The sequence below is a fragment of the Elephantulus edwardii genome, unplaced genomic scaffold, assembly GCF_000299155.1.
Source record: "Elephantulus edwardii isolate Elephantulus edwardi_28Jun2011 unplaced genomic scaffold, EleEdw1.0 scaffold00240, whole genome shotgun sequence".
Taxonomy (NCBI): domain Eukaryota; kingdom Metazoa; phylum Chordata; class Mammalia; order Macroscelidea; family Macroscelididae; genus Elephantulus; species Elephantulus edwardii.
The window spans coordinates 588258-600516 of NW_006399990.1; positions in this window are offsets into that span (position 1 = coordinate 588258).

Below are 12259 nucleotides of genomic sequence, written 5' to 3' on the forward strand. Positions count from 1 at the left end.
GTTGTTGGTACACACATTTCAATAATTCTTATATTGAAAAGACTTCTTTTTATTTGTGTGGATAGTATCTTTTCACTCACAGGATCTAGAAATAGTTTTTTTGACAATGAATGCAACATCATTCTTCTTTACTTTTCATTCCTTATATAGTGTATTATATATTGATTTTCTGATTCAAAATGACCAATAACAGTCCATCTCAGCTCACTAATGCCTAGGAAATAGACCTTTATTTTTTACAATTTCTAATTTTTTTAATATTCATATTTTATATTCTCCACATTCTTATTATTAATCGATGCTTTCAGTAATTTTCCCTCATTTTTAGTGTCTTTCATTATACTTTTATTACTATTTCTAACAATCTTCCTCTATTATTTCTGGGATATTGGAAGGCCTATAAATCAGCAAGTGGATTACTAACCATGATTCTTAGTTTGCCTTAATCTGGGAGCTTTGCTGAATCCTGTCCATCAAGAGTGATCCTTCTGCTATTTGAACAATCAGTCACATGGCTTTCATCACTCAGCAACCTACAAGCCAAAATGATAGACAAGTATTGTACTCATAAAGCAAATGATAACCAAGCAAACATACAAATATATAAGCTATGACACTGAAAAAAAAAACCCAAACAAACCCAAAACCCCACAATAACATAAAGGTAACATCCCATGGACTGCCATAAGAACAAACAAATATATCTTGGAGGAGGTGCAGGCAGAGTGTGTTTTGGAAGCAAGAATGATGAGGCTTTGCCTTACATACTTCAGGCATGTTGCTAGGAGGGGCTGTTTCTAGGAAACAGAGAGACACAATGCTTGAGAGAGTGGAGGGTTGGCATAGGAAAGGAAGACCTTCATCCAGGTGGATTGACATGATGACTGCCTCAAAGGACTTTCATGTATCAGGAAGTATGAAGATGGCATAGGGTAGTACGGGGTTCAGATCTGCTGTTCATAGGGTTTCTATGAGTTATACTTGACTTGATATCACCTAAGAGCAATAATGACATAAAATTAGAAACAACATGCAAACCACTTTCCCAATATAACACATATACAGACACGTGTTATACCTCTAAGAACAAATCATAAAACAAGGGTAAAAATGTCACCAGCACTATGTTCAGCATTGTCTCCAGTGTCCATACTCTGTTCATACCTCAACTCTCTTGACAATGTTGTTATTACTGCATTCAAATAGAGTATGACATATAACAGCCCATGAAAAACAGACCAGTACTCAATACTCATTATCTCTGACATACTTGACCCCATTGCTACACTGTGTCAATCCTTGAAGGTTGTTCTCATACCTATTCTCTATTTTTCTAAGCATCAAGTCACTTTCCAAGGAATATAGCTCCTCCTCACAACATGTTCAAAGTGAGATGAACCTTCACCACCCTTGACTTTAACGTGTACTCTGCATGCATCTTTTGAAGGTATATCTTCCTTAAAGACATATCTATTTGTTATTTTGACAGTTCAAGGGATATTCATTATTCTCCTCTGACCATAAGGTATTGTTTTTTATTCTGCCATCTTTATTCATTATCCAGCTTTCAGACTCAGGGCTGATGATTTGAAAATCCATGGTGGTTTCATTTGCATAACACATTGATAAATCTTCCTTCCCTCTAATGGCACATTTTCTTTTCTAGAGTCCAGCTTTTCAGCATATTGATTGAATAGGTTTGGAGAAAAGATGTGGCCCTGACATACTTGTTTCTTTATTTTAAACCATGATGTGTTTCCTTACTCAAACAACAGCTTCTTGATCTAGGTATAGATAGTTTTTGTATACGCATGATTAAATGTTCTGGGATTCCCATTCTTTGATGTTAACCATAACTATTTATAATCTATACAATCAAATGTCTTTGCATAGTCAATAAAACACAAATAAATGTTCTGTTATTCTCTGATTTCTGTAAAGACCCACCTGGTGTCATCAGCAATGGCTATCTCTGGTGGTCTAGAGGCAAGAAATCACATTGCCAACCCGAAGGCAAACTATTTGAATCCAGTAGTACCTCTGTAGGATAAATATGGACAGCTTCCTTCTGTATGATTTATACTTTCTAAAACCTCACTAACAGGCCAATTTTAAATTTATTCTGATTTCATGGCAAAAAATAACAATCATAATACACTGACAAGAATTCCTTTGGTAGTATAAACAATTAAGTTTTTTCTACTTGATATGAATCTGAAAATTGGACAATGAGTAAGGATGACAGAATAAAAATTGATGTCTTTGAGTAGTGGCCTTGGAGTAAATAACTAATTATCTCATATACAGCCAAAGAAGAAACATATATGGAAAGTGAAGCTTCCTCTCACACTTTGAGTGTGTTTTTAGAAGGATCTAGTCCTTGGAGAAGGATACCATTCTTAGAAAAATAGATGGTAAGCATGAGAGAGAAAGACTTTTAACAACATGAATTGACACAATGACTGTAACAACGATCTTGAGTATATTGAAGATAGTGAGGATGGCACAAGACAAAACCAGATACACATCTATTTTTCCTAGTTTAGTTATGAGTTACAGTCAACTCAACAGCACATAGGAAAAAATAAAACCTTGTCGATAAAAAGCTTAGAAATTCTACACTGCTTTGAAAAACAAGGAACTCATGCAATGTTATTCAAAGTGGGTGACCCTGAAGGACATTATGCTGAGTAAAATATCTCAGTCACAAAAGGACAAATATTATATGGTGCCACTGTTGTAGAATGAGGCTGACATCCGGGTGGGGGTAAGACTGAGAAAAACTGAATAAATTATGTTTACTGCATTGAAGACTATGAGGGAGAGAATAGTTTAAAATTAATATACTTTAGGACATTATGATTATCATAAGAGCTCGGAATGATGGTTGCAGAGTGGAATATACTTGGGGTGGGAGTGGGAAGGTGCAGAGTGAGATTGTGTACCAATGAAGGAGTTTTTCTTTTGCTTTTCAAGGAGAGGAACGAACTGGGGTTAGGGGTGGGGGTGAGAGGGTGGGGAGAAAAGTGCAACAATGAATGAATGGAATTCCAAAATCTTTGTAGATGTTCATTGAAATCAATAATAACAATAAAAAAATGTAATAAATAAAAAGTACAAAAATATTTTATATGCAAAGATTAAAAGGTATATATACCTGAAAAAAAAGCTTAGAAATTCAAGTTGACCCAGTCATGCCTCAGATGAAAAATCTGTCAAATTATTTCTATAAAACCAGACACCGAAAGCCATGTGGAACACATTTCTACTCTGACACACATAGGGCTGGCAAAAATCAAAGTTCACTCAACTAAAGCTGATTGATTCTATATTGTTGTCCTATAGACTCAAATAATATCTGTCCTATGTGCTGTTGAGTTAGAACCAACTCACAGCTGACTTTACTGAAGGTTTTTAGAGGTTGTGAATTGCACATAAGGAGACTTTCTATCTTCCTCTGTGGAGCAACTGCTGAACTCAACTACCTACCTTGCAGTTGGCAGCACAACTCATTACAACTAGGCCACCAGAGCTCCCTACTTATTATATATTGATGAACTTTTAATACGAAAAATTACTTTAGACTTTTAAAATATATTATTTGACTTTCAAAAGTTCTTATGGCTAAACAGCATAATTATCATGTTATTGTTTGGTGTGGTTGAGTTGAATGTGATCTATAGAAACCCTATGAACAATAGATCTGTACCCTGTACCATCCTCACAACCTCTGAGTTATGTGATTCCATTGTTGCCGTTACTGTGTAATTCCATCTAATTGAAGGTCTTTTTCTGTTTTGCTGACTACCTACCCTTCCAAGCATGATGTCTCTCTCCAAGGAATAGACTCTCCTAGTCTATTTTAGAAACTACTTCCAAAGGGTACTCTGGCTGCACCTTCTCAAAGACATACCTATTTGTACTATTGGCAGTCCATGGAATATTCAGTACTCTTCTCCAACACCAAACCTCAAAGATGTCAATCATTCTTTTATCATCCTTATTAGTTATCCAAATATTAGATGCATAGCAATTAATTACAAAGACCATAGATAGCCTGAATCAAGTTCACCTTGTCCTCAAACAGATACCTTTGTTTTTCAAAAATTTGGAGAGGCCTTTTACTACAGTTCCTAGTGCAATACATCTTCTGATCTCCTAACTGCTTGTACTGAGGGGTTTGATTGTGAATTCAAGAAAGTTGAAAATCATTGTCAGTTTCAGTCTTTTCTCATCTGTCATGATATCGTAATTATCATAGAGATCAAAGAATAGAGACAATTGTGAAGTTAAATTGTCCACACACTTAGTGGACAGCACAGGGATCTGGAGTCAGAAGTCTAAATTTCTAGCCTCCACTTTATTCTTACCATTTAAGAGAAAAGAAAAATATTTTTTGAAATTATTTTTGTCTTCCATATTTCTTCTCCATCCACCAGAAATGTATAGTTTTCAATCACCCATTTATATAATAATTCTATGCTATCAGTATTAGCTTTGTGTCTCAGAGTGGATGACTTGGAAGTATAATTCAAAGTAAAATTTGAGAGTAGAATACAAAAGCCCAAAGAAAATATCTTTAGGAAATTGAAGTTCATAGGACTGAAAATGTATAGAAAGCAAATAGGCAAAGAGCATATGATGTAAGTGGTTGCCATTTTGATGAAGTGATATTGTTCCTTTTGGTAGTGTTGGAGTTTATATATGACTTCCTGGCAGTTTTCTGGAATTTCTACCTGATAAGTAGAGTCTTTGGTATGCTAAAACTAACTATATTTTCACTCCCATGCTATACAGTGTTCAATTTTCTCCCTATTATCTATTTTTATTATGGTCTTTATAAATATGCAGAGACAATATTCATTAGGTGATGTGAATAGTCATCATGCAGGTCAAACTTGATGGCATGAAAATGTTTCTTATTCTGTATAGAAAAATATTATTAAAATAAAAATACATAATGTATCAATCTCCGCATAATTTTTCCCAAGATTTATTCGCAGAGTAGCCACATGGAATCCCTATCTTGAAACCCCATTAAGCAGACAAATATTCTCTGGGTCCTTCTAAATAACAATTATTCTCCCTTATCCAGGCTGTCTCCATTATGTCAACATTAAAAGAAGCATTATGTTCAGCATAAAGAACAATAGTTGCTCTTCATTTCAAATCACACTGCTGCTTTGTCTGTGTAATAAATGTCAGTTTGGAAAAAATAAACCACTGGTCTTGAAATGGAATATGACTGAATTGTGAGATATTTTTTTATTTCAAACTTAATATACTTGGGCAGGAGAACATTTACTTGCAGTTAGATAGTTTGCTTTCAAATTCAGCTCTACCAGTTATCAGTTCTGCAATTTTTCTGGAGCGTGCACTCTGACCTGCCAATCCTGGGTTCTGTCAGCCTCTGCAACTATTCCCACTGATTTGGAGGTATTATTGTACATAGGGTCACTATGAGTCACAGGTGACTCGGCAGCACACACAACCACCACCACCAACAACAACAACATAGATTAGATGATATTCTCCTTATAAATTATAAGGCAGACTCCCTAAAACTCAGAGTAAATCTCAAATATTATTTAGACCTCCCTAGATAATTCCAATAAAGTTTAGCTACTGAATTAGAATTCACCCCAGTCAGTTAGGTTAAAATGGGTCAACTGACCAATTCTATCAAACACAGTTTATAAACCAATCAGTCCATCAGAAGCTGAATATGCTGACAAAAAAAAATATGGACAGATCCCTTGACAAATTGTGGTCTATACAGGCATTTTGAGTGAATTGTAAACTCTAACCAGAGATGTCATACTAGAGAAATTCTTACAAGATAACATTTTTCATGGATAAATTTATATTAAACTATTATTAAAATATATTTTTAAATGTTTTAATAACTTTATTTTTTCATTCAGTATGATTTAGACTGTTCATAGCTTTAGTCTGCTTGGCTTCACAATCAACACTCTTGGCACCGGTAGCCAGGAAATTAAAAGGCACATTGCCATGGGAAAGTCTGCTTTTAGGGACCTCTCCAAACTACTGAAGAGCAGTTGTGACTCTCTGGAGACTAAGGTGCGTCTGGAACAGGCCATGGTCTTTGCAATCACTTGTTATGCATCAGAGAGCTAGACAATGACCAAGGATGATAGAAGGATAATTGATGCCTTTGAGCTGTAGTGCTGGAGAAGAATGTTGAGAGTACCATGGACTGCTAAGAAAACAAGCAGATTCATCCTATAGAGGGTTAAACTGGTTTGCTCCTTGGAGGCAAGGATTCTGAGGGTTTGTCTGACATACTTTGGTCATGTTGTAAGGAGAGACTTGTCCTTGGAGAAGGACATCATGCTTGGGAGAGTAGAGGGCAGGCGCAGGAAGAGAAGGCGCTCTGGGAGATGGATTGATTCAATGACTGGGGCAATCGGGATGAGTGTGTCAGAGGCAATGAGATTGGCACAGGATAAAGCAGAGTTTAGAGCTGTTGTAGATAGAGTTGCTATGAGTCGCAAGCGATTTGATGGCACATAACAACAACAACAATGTCTTTTCTCTAGTTTAACCCATATATTTTCTATAAATGTATTTTGAAGCAATTACTGCTTCCTCTCACTATATTGAAGTATATTAGTAAAAATTATTAAGTGATTGTATGGCATAATCTGGATTACCTAGATATGAAGTAGAAAACTGAGTTAGATGTTGTCTTCCAACTCCAATATACACATCTCACTATAGTGATATGACATTGCACTGGCAATCCAAAGATCTGCAGTTCAAATGTGCCAGCTTCTCTGAGGGATAAAAATGATCAATCTTATCCTGTGTGATTAAATGCCTCTGAAAAACCCGTTAGAGGATCAGCTATGGATCAGTTCCAATGTAACTGTACCCAACAACAACTATACCACATTAGATATTTAAATTGTGTGTCATGGATCTTAAATGTATTATTAAGAAATGTTTAGTTGATAGCACCTTTTTCCCCAAAATAATATTTTGTGTTGCTTTTAAACATATGGCAGAAAAGTATGTCAAGGTACCAAGATAGAGCCATTTAAAATCTGAATTAAAAATAAAGTAACAATTGGTAGATGTTCTAGTGTTCAATGTCTACTAGTGAAGACATCTTCTAGTCTCAACATCTAATTGTTTTCTCACCTTATAATAACATTATAATGATACTTGGCAAATTCAGGTGGAACTATCAATATTTTTGATTGAATGTAAAATCCTCGTGAATTGGGGCTAATTGTAGTAGACAAAGGGGCGACAAGCAAGAAATATCACCTCACAATGCATTTTTGTAGACTCAGTACTCAACTCAGGGTCACCACTCCTTAAATTTGTGGAAGTAAATTGACTCAGATGAAGAATTAAAAACTCAAGTAAACATTTAATTTTCATCACAGAACAGCTTTGTATTTTGTCCGCATTGGTAAATATACCAGCAAAAAAACATAACTCTTTCAAGTGAAAAATAAATCACATAGACCTAGGATCAAATATGATCTTGTTTTTGTGGTGGCTATGGACCGTCAAGTTGTCTGCGACTCACAGAGACCTTATGGACAATCGCTCTGAACCCTGCCCTATCCTGACCCAATTTCACTGTCTCCAACACATCTACTACCCCCATCATGCCAGTTACTGAGGCAATCCATCTCATCTAGGGTCTTCCTCTCTTGTGCTGTCCCTCCACTCTTCCAAGCATGACGGCCTTCTCCAAGGACTAATCACTCCCAGAAATATGCCCAAAGTATGTTAAACAGAGCCTCAAAATCTTTGCCTCCAAGGAGCATCACGTTTTCACCCTCTTCAGGACATATCTGATGCTAGCCAGTATTTAGCTGAAAAGCCTGTGTGAGTTACTTAACCTTTCTAGGTATCATTTATAAAGTGAGAAATGGAATTATTGTGCAAATTAGATAATACAAGCGAACCTTAGGATAGCACCATTAGTTATTCTTACTGATTATCTAAGACAAATTTTATCTCATTTCTTTCAGGTTACTAAGCATAACAAGATTCTTATTTTATGACTACACAACTTTCCTTAAGATTACTAGAACTATTAATAAGAAAGTAGAAGTTTTTTTAATGTTTGAAAATTTGATTTTAGGTTTATGAGCCTTTTCTGTTTGATATTTTGTCTTGCTACCTGGTATATCTTCTCTTAAGTATGATAGTGTGTATCAGGGCTGGGAGTTGTGGGGAAAGAAAAGAGAGTAAATTAAGAACTATCCTGATTCACTTCCAGTATGAAAGAAAATAAGATTTTATACAACTTCGGGCTTTAGAATATGTACCCCACTATGCACAAACTTGATATATTCCTTTTATTGTCATTTATTTGAAAATATCCACCTTATTCTAGCCTATACCATCTTATGATGTTCCAGAAGATGGTATGATACCAATAATTGCTCACAAATTGCTATTTAATTTTTTCTCTTCTATCACACATGTTGTTGTTGTTGTTGTTATGTGCCGTCGAGTCGCCTGCGACTCATAGCGACCCTATGTACAACAGCCCTAAACTCTGCTCTGTCCTGTGCCAATCACACTGTCTCTGAGACTCCCATCCCAATTATCCCAGTCACTGAATCAATCCACCTCATGGAGGGCCTTCCTCTCCTGCGCCGTCCCTCCACCCTCCCAAGCATGATGTCCTTTTCCAAGCGGTTTCTCCTCACAACATGTCCAAAGTAAGTTAGACGGAGCCTCAGAATCCTTGCCTCCAAGGAGCCACCCGGTTTAACCCTCTCCAAGACAAATCTGTTTGTTTTCCTAGCAGTCCATGGTATTCTCAATATTCTTCCCCACATATTTTCCTTTATTTTAAAACATATTACTTGACATAATTAACATAATAAGCAACTAACTAAGGATGGCACAGGATGGGATAGCGTTCAGATTTGTTGTTCATAGGGCCACAGTGAGTCATACTCAACTCCACGTCATCTAACAAGAGCAACAACAATGATGTAATTCAGTGTTACTTACTTCAAGGATAGGTAACTCTTAAAGAAATTCATTTTGATTGAATCAAAATCTACAGCTGAGTAAAAGACATTTCAATGAATTAGGTCTCTATCAGAAAGTTAGATACTCACCCCTAACTCTCATTGTCATATAGTCAGAATCTCACAGTTGAATTTCCGGAAATAAATAGCAAGGGGAGGAGAATCAATACTTTTCTCCCATTAAACCATTGATGGTTTCAGACTTTAGTTTACCAGTGCAACTTCTTATGGTCGATGCCACCAGAAGTCTGTGTTCATGGTATGCATGCATTATTACAATCAATATTAGACTTTTCACAATATTTTTCAATATATTACCCACAACTACTCTTACCTACAACAACTCTTACCCAAAGCCCTCAAAACCTCCAAAACCGTCAGCCCTACCAAACCACTACTAATCTAATTTCTGTATGAATAGCTTTGCTTATATTCTAAATATAGTATGAAAGGAAGTCTTTTATAATACATGGTCATTTCTGACTAATTAATTTCAATTGTTGGCAGGATATATGCTCATTATTATCTATGTTGTACCATGTATCAGTACTTCTCTCTCTCCCTCTTCTTTTTCTCTCTTTCCTTTTCTCATTTTAGGAGTATCACTTATATTGGCTCACTTTAACATTGCAATTTTTTTTGTACAAATTAGTTTACTATGGTTTTTCTTGGAAACATTCACAGCAATTTAAGTTCTTAACTAACAAGAAATGCATAAATTGTTCAATTATCTTGGGTACAATTTCCACAATAATTTCATATTCCTAGTAGTTCACTTATAGATGTTTTACCTCTAGTGTAGTGTTTTTGCTTCCCTTTCTCCTAATCCTTTAATTTTTACTTTAGAGAGATTTTTGATCATTTGATCTCACATATTGTTGTTGTCAAGTATGACCCATAGCAAGTCTCTGATCAACAGATGTGAACCTTGTTCTATCCTGTGCCATCCTCACACTTCCAAACATGCAAAAGCCCATTGAGCCATCATGGTATCAATCTACCTGGTTGAGTTTTCCTCTCCTTCACTGGCTTTCCCTCTTTGCAAGCAAAACACCCCTCTCCAAAAAATAGCCTCTCCTAGCAAAATGCCTAAAATATGTAAGGCAAAGATTTTTCATCTTTGCTTCCAAGGAGCTTTCTTGCTGTACTCCCTAAGACATATTTGTTCTGATTTCACATAGTTGCTTTATTATTGGTTTTAACTTTTTAATTGTGACTTGGTTGAAATTTTACAGAGTGTATTGGTTTATAATTCAATAATTCATACACATTTTATTTGATGGCATTGCCACAGTACTTTTTCCACTTCCTCCCGTATATACTGTATCTATCTGTTATTCTTTCTTATCCCCTTCCTTTCTTCTGAACTTTACCTCTGGAAAATGTAGCACTCTTTATTTAGCTTGGTTGATTATTCTTATGATTACTTACCAATCTAGTATAATTATTATTCACCTTATAGATTTTCTTTTTTGCCAAAATTTGAGGACTGAAACAAACAAAAAGTATCTAAGATCATAGCCTCAAAGATTCTAGGAGTTTCTAATAGGCCAATAAGGCTGATGGGTTTTATTATTTTGAGTTTTGTTTGACATTTTTCTCGTTTTTTATCTAGGGCACATCTCCCATTATGCTATTAAAAATGTTATTTTATTTTTCATAGAATTATTACTTATGAAGTGATTGGTCTCTCTTAATCTGGAACCTCCAGTGAAATTGTCCACATTGGTGACCTTTTAAGTGTTTTGGTTACAGATGACATAGATTTCAGCCTCACAACAACAAAAGGAAAGATTGAAGACTTAAAAGAGAAAATACTTAAGTTGTCAATGATTTCATTTTATTTAAATCCACAATCAACACCCATGTTAACAGCAATCAAGGAATTAAAAGATGTAGTTTGTTGGGAAATCTGCTGTCAAAGACTGCTTCAAAATGGAAAAAAGCAAGAATATAAGTTTAAAGGCAAATGTAAGTTTGTCCCTGATCCAAATATTTTAATTACTTTCTTTCTTTTGAAATTTGGACCAGAAAAATGATGACCAAAACCAATCAATTCCTTTAAATTGTGGTGTTAAGGGTATTGAATATACCATGAAAGTAAAGAATAAACAAGTCTTTCCCAGAGTAAATGCACTGTCTCTCATATATTTTGGATACATAAGACAAAGTCTTATTTTCTTTGCCTCCCAGGAGCACTCCAGTTGCACTTTCTCTAAGACATATTTGTTCATTATTTTGTCAGTCCATGGGATATACAGCACTCTTCTCCAACACCACAGTTCAAAGGCATCAATTCTTTTTCTGTCAACCTTATTCATTGTCTAGCTTTCAGATACAAAGCAAATAACTGAAAAGACCATGGCCTAAATCAGGTGCATCTTAGTTCTTAGGCTGAAATCACTGCTCCTCAATAGTTTGGTGAGGTTTCAGACTGCAGACTTTTACAGTGCAATATGTCTCTTGATCTCCTGACTGCTGGCACCAAGAATATTGATTGTGTATTCAATAAGATGAAATTGTACAACTTTGATCTTTATCTATCATGATGTTACCTATTGGTCCAATGAAAAGAATTTTTGTTTTCTTGACATTGAAATGAATTCCATATTGAGTACTGTATTCCTTGGTCTTCTGTAATAAGTCCCTCTAATCCTCCTCATTTTCAGCAAGGAAGATTGTGTCATCTGCGTAATTCAGTTTTTTGATGAGTTTCCTTCCAATCCTGTTGCCCCATTCCTCTTCTGAGAGTTCAGCTTCTCAAATAATTTGCTCAGCATGCAGTTTAAATAGATATTGAGGAAGGGTACAATGCAGACAAATTTTTTCATCATTTTGAATCATACAATGTTCTCTTGCTCTCTTAACACAACAGCCTCTTGGTCTAGGTATAAGTCTCACATAAGCACAATTAAGTGTTCTGTGATTCTCTCAATGGTATCCATAATAGCAAAATTTGTTAGCCTATTAACAAAAAAAAAGAATTGGGAAGAGTATGGGCAATCTCTTTCCATGTGATGATTGCTTCTGAAAACCTGCTGAAGGGTCACCTATAGGTTATTTCCAACTTGATGGTACACAACAACATTAACAAAAAAAAGCCAGAAGGAAGGAGCATGGTGGTGGGAGCGCAGGAATCGTGGCAAGCTTTTGGAGTCAACTTCTTTTCCGGGAATGTGTTTGACGTGCAGGTTTGCTCTGTCCCTGGAGTGAGGCTAGCCAGCCCG